Below are 12,746 nucleotides of genomic sequence, written 5' to 3'. Positions count from 1 at the left end.
ACATAATTTTTAAATAATCGAATTGAGTTAAGTAAGAAATAATAGGTTACAAAATATATATTACAGAGATAGAGAAGAACAAATGGAAAGGCGATAGGGCAATAGTGATGTCCACCAAAAATATGTCTCATGGCAACAACATCTAACCTAATCTCCCCGATAGTGATAATAGCACATTGATAAGATAATTTTGACACCAACTATGTCTTAGTTTTCATTCGAATTAAATATTGTTCAAACACTTTATTGGTAAAACGAATATTTTCAGAAATGTTTTTAATACATTTTCATCCCTACATATTTGGTAGACATTTATGCACACAATTATTATAACACATATTTTTAAAAAATAGAAATATTAAATGTATAATTATTAAAATATGTTTCGTATTAGTATTAAAATTATTCTTTTGGATCCTGTAGAAGGCAATGCAGGTGTAAATCAATTTTATTAAAACTTAGTCAAGTGCACGATTTGTTATATACAAATCACTAGTATACTTAGTCTTACTTAAACAAAATTTAACTTGATAACAAAACAAATATATCAATTAGTTGGGTGCATGTTACATTGGCCAATCTAATCAGTGAAGACTGGAGATACAAAACATTTAAAATGTGACGTATTGACTTATTTCGGGATGAAAAACACTTCTAAATATAATTTAAAAGTACATTAATTCATTTGAACGAAAATGACCATGGTTATCAGAAGTAAGACAAACAGAGTGCACATAGACTAGGAGTATAACAATGAAGGGTGTAAGCGTAGTAAAGCAAAAATGAAGGCTTGGAAAAAGACATAGAACGTACATGTTTGTATAGGATGTGAAGAGAAGAGAAGCGATAGTGGTTTTGCATGATAAGAGAATATCAGTTAGGATAAAATGATGAGAATGAATAATATAACTAGTAAGCAATCCTTGTAGAGCGATAAACGAATTGGAGCAAGACTATGCTTTGTCTCTACTATGCCCCAACTCGTTAAGCACAATAGTATCTAGATATTTTTCTAGGCAATTAAGATTGAAAGAGGAGAACGAGAATTATTGCAATAGTACCCACCTAAAGTAATAGGTACATTATTTTATACATGGGTTACATAATACAATTTGCGAACAAATTTCTGTTTTGAGAGTAGGTAATTGCGCAGATACCTACTCGTCTAATTATTATACAACTGAATAGGATAGTATACAGAGTCCGGCGTTGTCTTGCTTTGGCCAAGTGCAATAAATAATGCTTATATTATTTTATTACACAGAAACCTTTAAAATATTTTCCACGAGTCGCCAATGAGAAATAAAAAACACAATGAGAATTGCATTTTTATGCGTTTCAACTACTATACCAACTATACAGAACGTAAACCATTTTTTTTTTTTACAATATATTATAGTAGTGGTGTGGGGTTTAAATTTGTTTCATAATTATTACTCTTTTTTTTTTTTTTTTTAGCAAACAATGATGTCTCGTCTTATCAGATAATCATCTGATAAGATATTATTTTGTTATATAAAATATACATTATTCTAAGTACTTTGCGTACATTAAAACTATTTGCCCAATAGGACGATGCTGTTTCATTTACTTATTCCCTTAAATCTCGGTCGTTCCCTATTAGTCTATTGTTAAATTAGGTTGTTATACCTAACCTAACTTATTACGGACAAAACAGTTACGCATGAAACATTTTCAAGAAATAAACCCTTAGCTTTAATCTAAACCCCACTCAACTAACGTTTTACTTAGACAACTTCTTACTATGCCGGATGAATTAAAACTGCTTCAATTTCAAAATTAAATTTAATTACTTCAAAGTTAAGACATTTATAATAATTGTACACCCACATTACTTATTGATTTGTATTATATAACAATCTATTTCATTTTTTTTTAACACAAACGTGACATAAACTCCTTGAAAAACTAATATTTAATTACATGGATGTACAATTTTTTCGAAGGCCATTAAAAAAAAAATGAAATAGTTCATAATGTCTCAACTAAGGATTGAAGATAAAAACTAAAATAATACAAGGTTATATATCATCACGTAGAATGTTCTCACGGTGTATTCAGTACTGTAATCTTTTCATAAACCAAATCTAATAAAATCTTTTTCTATAATAACGATCATCCGTTCATCTAATTTACATGTGTAGGTATTATTGTACAGAAATCTCACGAACGAAAACTCGTGTAAAAATTAAAAGAAAATGTCCAAATTTGAAACCCTGTCATATTTACCGCCTTCCTTTTACCGAGTTTCATTAATAATCCGACCCCATACAATTGAATAAAATCTTAAAAAGGCTATTACACCAATACTGTTATTTAGATAAAATTATGGCCACGCAGATCGTTTTTATGGACTTTTAAGTAGTAAGAACACCTGTTGTAAAACTTGAAGATTGTAATAGTTCTGTACGTTGGCGGAACTATGAAATTGTATTTATTAGCAAAGCTATAGCTATTTAAAAGTTAGGCTTTTATTCGTGACATATTCTTTAAATTTTTATTAGAAATCCGACAACAAACTTGAAAAAAAAAAAAATGTTAAGAGTATCCACTGCACTTCATGCAGATACATCAATAAACATTGATATGTCCAGCAATCTAGTATCTCTATTAATTCACCTCCATACTCTTCCATAATTTTCCATAATGTTTCTGGGTGACGTTATGGTGGCAAAGGCCATGAAACAAAAACGATATTGTATAATTTAGCCACGACCGAAACAATACAAGAATAACATTATTGATAATAATGTGTCACCGCGACTGATTGACGGTTATTTGCACCGCACTGTAATGCGTTTAACGTCACGTTTATTTTAATTTTCCATGGCACGTTTGCAACTTTGCAAAAGTATTGAAAAAATATAAATAAATAAAGCAACGAACGGTGATAATGTTCGACCGGAATACGATTATAGTGATACACTTCAACGGTTTACGGTACACGATCGGCGGCCGTCATAATGAATAGATACAATAATCATAACATTATGTTATGTCTATAAAGGCGAAGATGCATTGGAAATAAAAAATAAGTATTTTGTATATTTAGGTGAAGGTCCTGGACGTTTTGTGACTTAACACTTTATTATTGTACCTTATAAAATATATCAAGATATTAACCAAAACAATAATCTACATTTTCAGGTCTGTCCAACACTTTGTCTCCTAAATAACCATAACAACCAAATTGTAGGAATATTATTTTAAAAGGGACAGAGGAGGTGGTGTTAACTCTTAAACCTAAGGGACTTAGCCTTAACTTTAGAAAAATCTACTTTCACATAGAATAACTTTCAACCATACTCACCGGCTTGAAAGCAATAGTATAATTATTTGTATTCGTTTGAACCAGAAACACTACTGACTAATTCTAATGTGACTTTTACAACTGTAAATAAATAAAACCCAACTAAACAATGAGTTTCCATCCAAAGATAAACGGTATTTTAACATGGAAGCAATAAAACGAACTTAAATAAATCATATTTTAAATCGTATTATTGCTCATAATATAAATTGTGTGTAGTGTTCGAGTACTAAATAATTTAAATCCTGATTTATTACCGTTCTACCTACACAATTACTCTATAATTTTATTATTGTAAGTTAGCCCTCAAGCTTGAATTTTATATTTTTAACTGATATCCGTTTATAAGGTGTTATGCAATAAATGAGAGTACATTAATGAATACTAACTGACAGACTCTGAGCATACAGGGTATGTGATAACATAATATAAAAAATAAATAAGTAGTACTCAGAAACACAATTCATACCTAATACATTATTATGGTTTATGAAATAAAATACAAATATTATACTATAACTTTAAAGTGCAATATCGTGAGGATTTTTTCGGTTTTATTACTCTTGTTCAAGGTTTGTATATTTTCCTACTAGTGGGGTCAGACGGTTAAATTATACATCTCAAATTATTACTTAAATACAACACTAATTAGTTTTTTAATAATATCAATCACGGAAGTAAACTAATAATCAATAACCGATAAATGATCTATAAAAACCCAAAGAGTTGGGCAAAAATCTTTTTGCCTCAATAATAGTTATTTTAAGTATGATAATTTACGTTGCCTATTTTATTTGTTAATAATAATTAATCGTTAATTTATATACTATTATGCCTCAAGTAATTTATTCCATTAATATTTTTCATATTAACACAAATGCCAGAGTAACTATAAGAAATACCAATCGATATGTTTTTTCTTTATAGTTGAAACTCTTCCCTAGAATGTTAAAACTTAAAAATTTGCTGTGAGATCAGCAAATCATCAATTCTAAATAATTCTAAAAAGAACCTTCTCTTCAACTAGGGTCCATAAAGCGGTTTATTGATTTTAACTTTCCTGCTTTGTATGTTTTCAAGGTGATTTGTTCGATCGACTGATATAGACTACATCCGTTTCGAACACTGCACGATTTAAGACTTATTGAGTCATAGTTTTATAGCTTATCCACTTGAGTTCGGCCGAAAATCGATTCAAATGGTTTTCACGACGTTTAGCCGATCTAGGATAAATTTCAAAAGTGCTATGTATTGTTATTGTGTTTTAAATTTTAATAACGTATAAAGTGTAATAAATGTTATTTTACATATTGAAAACGTTATGAAATCATCGGCCGGATCCTATAATTAAATTTCAAGGATGCGTTCACGTAGGTATAATGGAAATGTGGAAATTTATTACTGACATATAAACGAAATATTTTTTTTTTAAAAAAATCGTGAGTTTAACCGGATTAATATATTGTAATTTTGTTTTTTTGTACTGCAAATTACGTGCACACTTGAAACGTTGCAGATGGTTTACACTATAAAAAAATATAGAAAAAAAAAAGAACTATAAAAAAGTAAAAATCCATTACAATTACAAATAGGGATACAAATAAATATAGTATGACAGCGAACCGTTGATCATAATACGAGTAAATTAGCAATATTTTATTTATTTATTTATTTATTACGGACAAATGTCCAATTAACAATGAAATAACATAACATGGTAAATCTAAATACAACAGTTATAAAACAAAACTTAAAAATTACATAATATATAGTAAATGATAAACATGCAATATACTTAAATAAACTGAATTTTATTTAGTAAGTTATTTCCTATAGTCATTAAAATATTAATAGGCGAATATAATAAGTAATTTTTGCTTTGATATGGAATATAAAATAAATCTTAATTACGTAAAATATGTGGGTGGACTTTAAAATTAATGAGGCTAAGAATAAAAGAGTCATCAATATTATTATTTAGTAATGTATTAATAAGTGACACGTAAGAATTTTGTCTCCTTTCTTTCAATGTTTGTAAATTTAAATAATTTAGAATTTCATCATATCCAGAGTGGGGGGTCCTTGGTATTTTACATTTAAAGCAAATAAATCGGAGAACTTTGTTTTGGATCTCTTCAATTTCCTTACTATGTCCAATACTATTATTCTCCCAGATTATTGAGGCATACTCTAGCTGTGAACGAATGAAAGAAATGTATAGTTGTTTTATCAACAAAACAATCGTTTTTTTTTTTTGTAAGATTGATTAAATTCCTATACAGGTAGGCCTGGGGTAGACACTTATAGTTGAGGGTTTAGCGAAAACAACGTCGGCTTGTGAACGTCATGGTGAATCCTTCGACTTGTACAATATAAACCAATTTTAAAAGTGACCTTAACGCAGCCCTTTTGTTTGGCGCGCTATTATAATATACAAACACAAGCGTTAAAAGTGCAAGTACCGTTTTGTTAATTTGTATATTGTTTACGGTTGATAAATTATGTATTTTCATAGGCGCAAGGACGCTTAAGTTTTTTTATTTTTTTCGATTTCATTTCAATTAATTACCAACGCGAAAACATACGTACCTTTCACCGACTTAACCTACTGAGATGAGCGCGCGTGATAGTCTCGGTGGAAACAAAAACGGCCCACCAACAATAATAACCACTGCCAGAGATTAAGCGACATTTAAAGAAATATGTTTTATTATATGTTAATCTTGACAAGGACACTGTCGCCCGCATGTCGTTTTCCGCGTTCGCATAGATCATCCGATAATTATTATAAATGCAACAAATTGTACACGTCTTGCATCATTCATAATAATTACTTTTATCATAGTTGCATTTTTAATAGAAAAAAATTACTGTTCGCTTATTAATAGCTGTCGTCCGACATCAAGGACTAAACAGGAAACGAGGAGACGACGGTCAATAATTGCAATGCGCTTTTAGTGACTTTAACGAACGGTTCGTCTTGGAAAAATCAAAAAGAATCTTATAGTTCGAACACATTGTCCGAAATAAAGATAAGAAGGGCGTAGATTGACCGACTGGCACACAAAACTGGACAGAAGTGTAATAATCACCGAACAAAGAAGAATTCAAAAGCCCATCTAAGATTGTAGATGTAATGCCCCGGGAAGCATGACATTTGTTAAAAATATATTAAAATAAATATTGACAATAGATAATTGATGTGACAGCGTGAAATGCAAGTATTTATACTTTTTAAACATTTTGAATGACAGACATTTTTATTAAGAGGTAAAAACTAAAAAATAGCTAAGCAAACTACTATACCTACAACTCATATATTTTATGTACTTGATTTAATTTGTTTCTATTAATTAATTATTACCTTAGCAATTGCATACTATTTCCAGTAATTACTTATTTCATTAATAACTTAAAAATTTTAAATTATTCAACTAAATGAGTAACGATTGGAAATTATCAACTTGGTGCTAACAATCAATAATCGCGATCGTCCATAAGAATATGGACTCTATCTTTCAGGAGCAAATTGTTTAGGAGAGCCAAAACTAACCTTTTAATAACTAATTAACCTATTAGGAGTTCCAACTGGAAAACTTCATAACTTTCAAACGGATCGAGAGATACCGTTGTAATCAGCAGCAGTTGTGCTAAGTATAGCCGTAAATCGCAAGGAGATCCTAAAAAGTGTACCTAACCAACAATGATAAAAAGTACATCAATTAAATGCGGCTCGCTCCGTGCGCTGGGCACATATACCATTCATTTGATTATGAAACAAGAACCGCGACGGATTTATTTGCACAATTATTTTCGAATCGTGGGCAGATAAGAAGAAATTACCGACGCCCGAGTTTAAAAAAAAATAATAAAAACAATAAACTTATGTATTCCTGTGTGAGAAAAGATGGGATCGGTCAGTGCGAAACAACAATGCAGCTCGTCGGACTGATGATAATTAAATAAATTGTATTTCAGTCGATCGCCCCAATTTAGAACAGGATTAGGATTAGAATTACTTATTGTTTCCCGAAGAGTTTCATGTATTTGATGGTGTTTTTTTTTTTTTACAAAAAAACAGCGTTCAATATGGTTACGACGTTAGCTGTTGCAAAACGTAAGTGAATTATGTATAATATATTATTCGAACGACGCGGTTGTGAAACACAGTAGGTACGGTTAGTGTTTAATAGAAAGACAGAGAGTTAATCACAGATTTAAAAACAAACCAAAAAATACGTTGTTAACTATAATCCGTCTTGGATAACTAATTGATGGACTCGTCGAAGAAATTGTAAATCTCGTACAACACAAATTGTTTTTAAAATTATTTTAAGGTTGTTTTGTTTCCTAACTAAAAATGATATGAACTACACTTGTCACAGTAAAGAGGGACGAGGAGTGTGATAGTGATAAGGAGAAATCGATAACTCCTGAAAAAATGATAAGAAATTATTGATAAGAGAATCAACTGATAAGAAATTACTGATAAGAGACGGGAAATCAGATGGTCATAAAACATGTCCATGACCCGATGACCACACGCCTTGATTTGATTATCTATTTTTTAATAAAATAACAACTGTGGTTTCAAACTGTCAATTGATTATTACTTATTTGGCTGTATACTTTACTCTTGTCCGGTTTCTATTAGAGTATTCTTCTGTACTCAGTTCTGTGGGTTGGAACCTTTTGGCTATTTTTTTCATAATTATTATCAATTGTTGTTTGTGGGTGAATGCAATTTATTTTTTTACATCATTATTTTTTGTTCGTTTTGATTAATTACAATAGTCTATACAATTTTACATTACACATTTTTTCTTGTTTTCGTCCGCTAAATAATAATATTATAATTAGAGTAAACGGATAATAATAATAATAATTGTATTAACATTAAAAAAAATAATAAAACTATAATTAGATCGTGTGTGGGTTTTTATAGAATACAAAAAAAAGTAAAAGCCCAAATTACGAATAATTATTGTCGGTCTTGTGAGATTGTTTTGGGTATTAAAATATATACATACCTACACAATTAAACGCGTCCAAAAGATTAATGAGCTATTGTATGCCAGTCAATGTAAACAGTTTTTCTAACAAGATATTTTGTGTTTTAATTACATTAGGTATACGGGTCTCGTTGTGAGCACTGCCAACGGTTATGACTATTCAATGTTTCCATGGCAAAAGAAATAACGCGAAGGACGTTTTGTCATCAATTTTTCGGTTTCTCCGAATCCATTTTCTCACATTATTTACTTATGGGCCAAACTAACGGCGTTTACATAGATTTCAAGTGTAGAGCTTCAATCTCGGCGAGTTTTGAAATTTATATCGTCAACTCTACAATATCCCTCTAACGCGCAAAGATTAAGTAATTTTCATTTTTCGTGGACTCTCACAGGAATCGCAAGTAAGTGCAATAACTGTGCTATTGTTAGTACATCGAATTCGCAGACACAATTGACACACACACACACACGAACGCGAGTAGCACATTTCTGGTTATGCTCTGCTCTTGTCGTTCATCTGTTATCAATTTCCCCTTGTCTCTCCCTTCCCGTTTGTGTCCAACAAAAACGCCACGCAAATTGTCGACAGATCCCCATTTATTAGACATGTTTATGTCCAAAAAAACGACCATCATTAAGTCCTGAGATCTGGTGTAACTCGATTGATGGTTTACGCCCATTCTGTAACCGTATTTTCGTTGAAGTACACAATAAAACACAAACACACATAACAAGTGGGGCGTTATCTTAACGACGGTTTTCCGCGTGCCACAGCTGTCAAGTCGGGTCAGGCATTGTCTGTGAACCCGGTCGGTTAATGTACCTAAATAATTTCCGTCTTGCTCGCAGTTCAGCTTAAGTACACCGAGTTACACAAACGCAATGCGATTGTTCGCCTATGCACAAACACTATACCTAGGTTTTTGTTGCGCTCGGGGTGTTTTTATGATCCAAATTCAATCGACGGTGGCAGCAACGGCTCGAGTCTTAAGAACCGCCTTGTCGATTTATGCCCCATTGTGTGCCCGTTGAAATAATTACAACCTTCCACGGTCGTTTCTTCGATAATTATTATTAAGATGCCGTGCCAGCAGCACCAGCGACCATCTCTCACGGTTACGCAACCGATGCACGCCGGGGTTAGAAGCACCAGCAAACGAAGCTCCTCTGCTACCGAACTAATGACATGTACACATCCCGCGGCTGCTAAAGTCTCAGATCTATTACAACAATAATAATAATAACAACAATACATAATAGGTGCGCAAGTCACGGACGTTATGCCGTCGATTAGCCACAAACGCATTCAATTGCACTTGTGTATAACACACCGTGTATGGCATACCAACTAAATGATCCACAACGATAACGGTACTGATACATATTTTATTACAATATTGTGCCAAATGTATTCAGGCACTCAGGTTTTGGTACTCCAGCATCTAGAAAAAGTCGTACAACGATCAGGCGCGGATTCAGGAAGTCTGATTGGGGGGGGGGGCATCAAATAATATCAATAGAGATTATCAGAGTTATCAATGTTAAATTTTTTTTGAAATTAGGATAATTATGATTGAGACGAAGTTTACCTCGACATTTTTTATTTAAGTAGACCAAAATTTAAAATTTTACATGCAGACTGTTGGTGCCCTAAATAGTCGTTATTTTTCATTCTATTTTAGTTGCAAAAAGTAGACTTCAGTAAATAATTTAAATTTTTATTGTAATAAATAAACAAAAACTAATTTTAAATAGAGTTGACCGAAAACCAATATCATTTTTACAAAATATTGAAATATGTAATAAGAATAGTTTAATGTTTTTCTCATGCAAGTTTTGATATTATCCTATAAAAGATAAAGTTAATTATATTATTATTACTATGTATGTATACCTATAATAATTTTCACCTCCCTCTTTTTTTTTGAGATTTGGGGGGGGGGCATTGCTCCCATGGCCCCCCCTTGTATCCACGCCTGACAACGATATAATCTCCTATGTGTAGGTAATCTTCATTGTAAAATAAATATTAAATAAAACATTATATGTGTTATCTACTTTTAATCGTTTATGAAATTTCTTGCTTATGTGATGAAAAATTTGGTCAAAATATTGTGATGTGTAAGTATATTTAAATAATAATAGTATATAAATCATAAATAGTACGCCTAATAGCTAAACATTCAAAATTAAACAACGTTTATTGAAGAATGTTGGTGGTTTGTTTGCGGTTTATTTTCAGTGTCGGTGGTTTAATTGGAGATTGAGTTATTAAAGCAGTTTAAATAATGTATTTCTGAAATTAAATGAAACCATTTAGAGTTGAAAACATGATTGTTGTCAAACAAGCTAGTATGATTTAAAATCCTACAGAAACCATTTTAATTGAACAGTTGTGATATTTTTGCAAGTACAGCCGTATTAATATGATAGGTGCTGTGATTTGATGGATGCAGATAATATTGTATTTTTTTTTGGAGAGGCGAACACAAGTAATACGTTTTGGAGTAATTAATTAGTGAATGGATCCGGCAATATTGAGAAATGTGTTTCCTACATTCCCAAGTTGTCAAAAAAACAAAAAAGCTCTTTTATAGAAGCCAGTAATTTATTGTTCACTCAAAATATGTTTTACTTAGACAGCCTCGCATTTATGTTGAGCAGTATTGCAACTACAGCAAAGCTAAAACCATTGAGATGATGTATATTTTTTTAAAAATCCAAATTTGAAAGTCACACTTCTAGTTTAAAGGCATATGGGAAAATGTTTCATTTTAAATTCAAAGATTTATTTATCATGTTAAATTCATTGCGCGCAATGGACCTGAGTAAAGAATCTGAATTTAAATTATACTTGTTTTAAAAAATACATTCATTCTTCAAAGATTTCATTTTATACAATGGTTTTATTTTATTTTTTTCTAATTTTCTATCCTATGATAACTTTTGAACAGCCAGATCGATTATTTTTGTGTATCAAGTCTTTAGATCTTTAGAAATCGTACCCTAAAGGTATTTTACAAGGTCAAAAATTTTAAAAAAAATTGCCAAGGATGTGAAAAATTATGACGTCACTTGAGTGGAGTATTTAATGAGATCACCCACCACGTTTTACTTGTCTATACAACCGACCCAGGATAATAATTAATAATAGTTCTTAAGCGGACTAAGAAAAGAGCAGTGACTAAGGGTTGAAATCATACTTATGATTGTGTATACAGGTAAGTTTCATCATGTCAAAACGAACTGAATAGAAATAATTACACTGGTTACAAGTAAACAATACTGACTACTGTGTGTTGTAAATGTGTAATGTTCTCACAACAATGTAATAATAATATAGTATAATAAAGGTAGGTACTGTATGTAAATCTTATACGGATTTCCATGTCTCGTTGTTTTCACAAGTTACTTGGGTAAATTATTTTGCCCTAAATTATCTATCCTGTGCTCTTCAATGGATACATTTTAAACAATATTAATAATATACATTTCAATATGCACATACTGTGTATGTAAATAATGCAAAACCGAGTATTCTACACGCTAGGCCATAGACGTTTGTGTACAGTATAAGATCTAAATCTTGAGTAGGTATATGTATTTTGTGTTATTTGCATAATATAGTTCAACGGTTGTACCAACAGTTGATGTATCGTCTCATTAAAACACTTATTTGATTTATATAAAGTTGTGTTATGGTAATATACTTTTTACCTACACTATTCAAATCGCTGTACCATAACTAAACATATAATAGCTTTGCGTCAATTTATGCAATATTCAACATTAAAGACAAACGGAATAATGTAGTATTGCCCATTTTAGTGTAGTACCTAATCAATATTAATTATTAATTACTGTTAGTTTAATAACATATGTAAACAACCCTAATTTAGATACTTTGGATTGTTGGTGATCACAAATTTCTTTTGGAAAATATTTTGAAAATCAACAGCAGCCAGCACCATTTTAATCTTAATTTTTTCTACTGGATTTAAGATAACTTCTTGACCACTGGACATATTTATCAGTTATATATTTATAATTTTTAATACAATAAAACCAATAACAATGATTCCTTTTCGACTTAACCAAAAAATGTCATAACAAACGTTTTGAATAGACTAAGGCTGGAAAGCAGACAAAATTAAAAATAATTGTGGGATTGAAAGATTGACTAATCATTATTAGATTAATTCTGAAGTTAGATTTTTTTTTAGAGTAGTTTTTTAGTTAATGTCCAAAATTAAGACTGGAGGCAAAACTGATGCATGCTTATACTTGTTGACAATTTTTTTTTATGAGAAAAAACCAAAAATAAACAAATAACGAATTATACTTTAAACCCGATATTGGTTTATAGTTATTTTTATTGATTTAAAAAATATGTTTACCCA

Source organism: Adelges cooleyi, unplaced genomic scaffold (assembly GCF_023614345.1).
Source record: "Adelges cooleyi isolate 19-005CV unplaced genomic scaffold, UGA_ACOO_1.1 ACOO_flye_CR_arks_rails_tigmint_CR_PRNA_23, whole genome shotgun sequence".
NCBI lineage: Eukaryota > Metazoa > Arthropoda > Insecta > Hemiptera > Adelgidae > Adelges > Adelges cooleyi.
The sequence above is the reverse complement of the archived record's forward strand: the minus strand, read 5'-3'. Positions refer to the sequence as shown.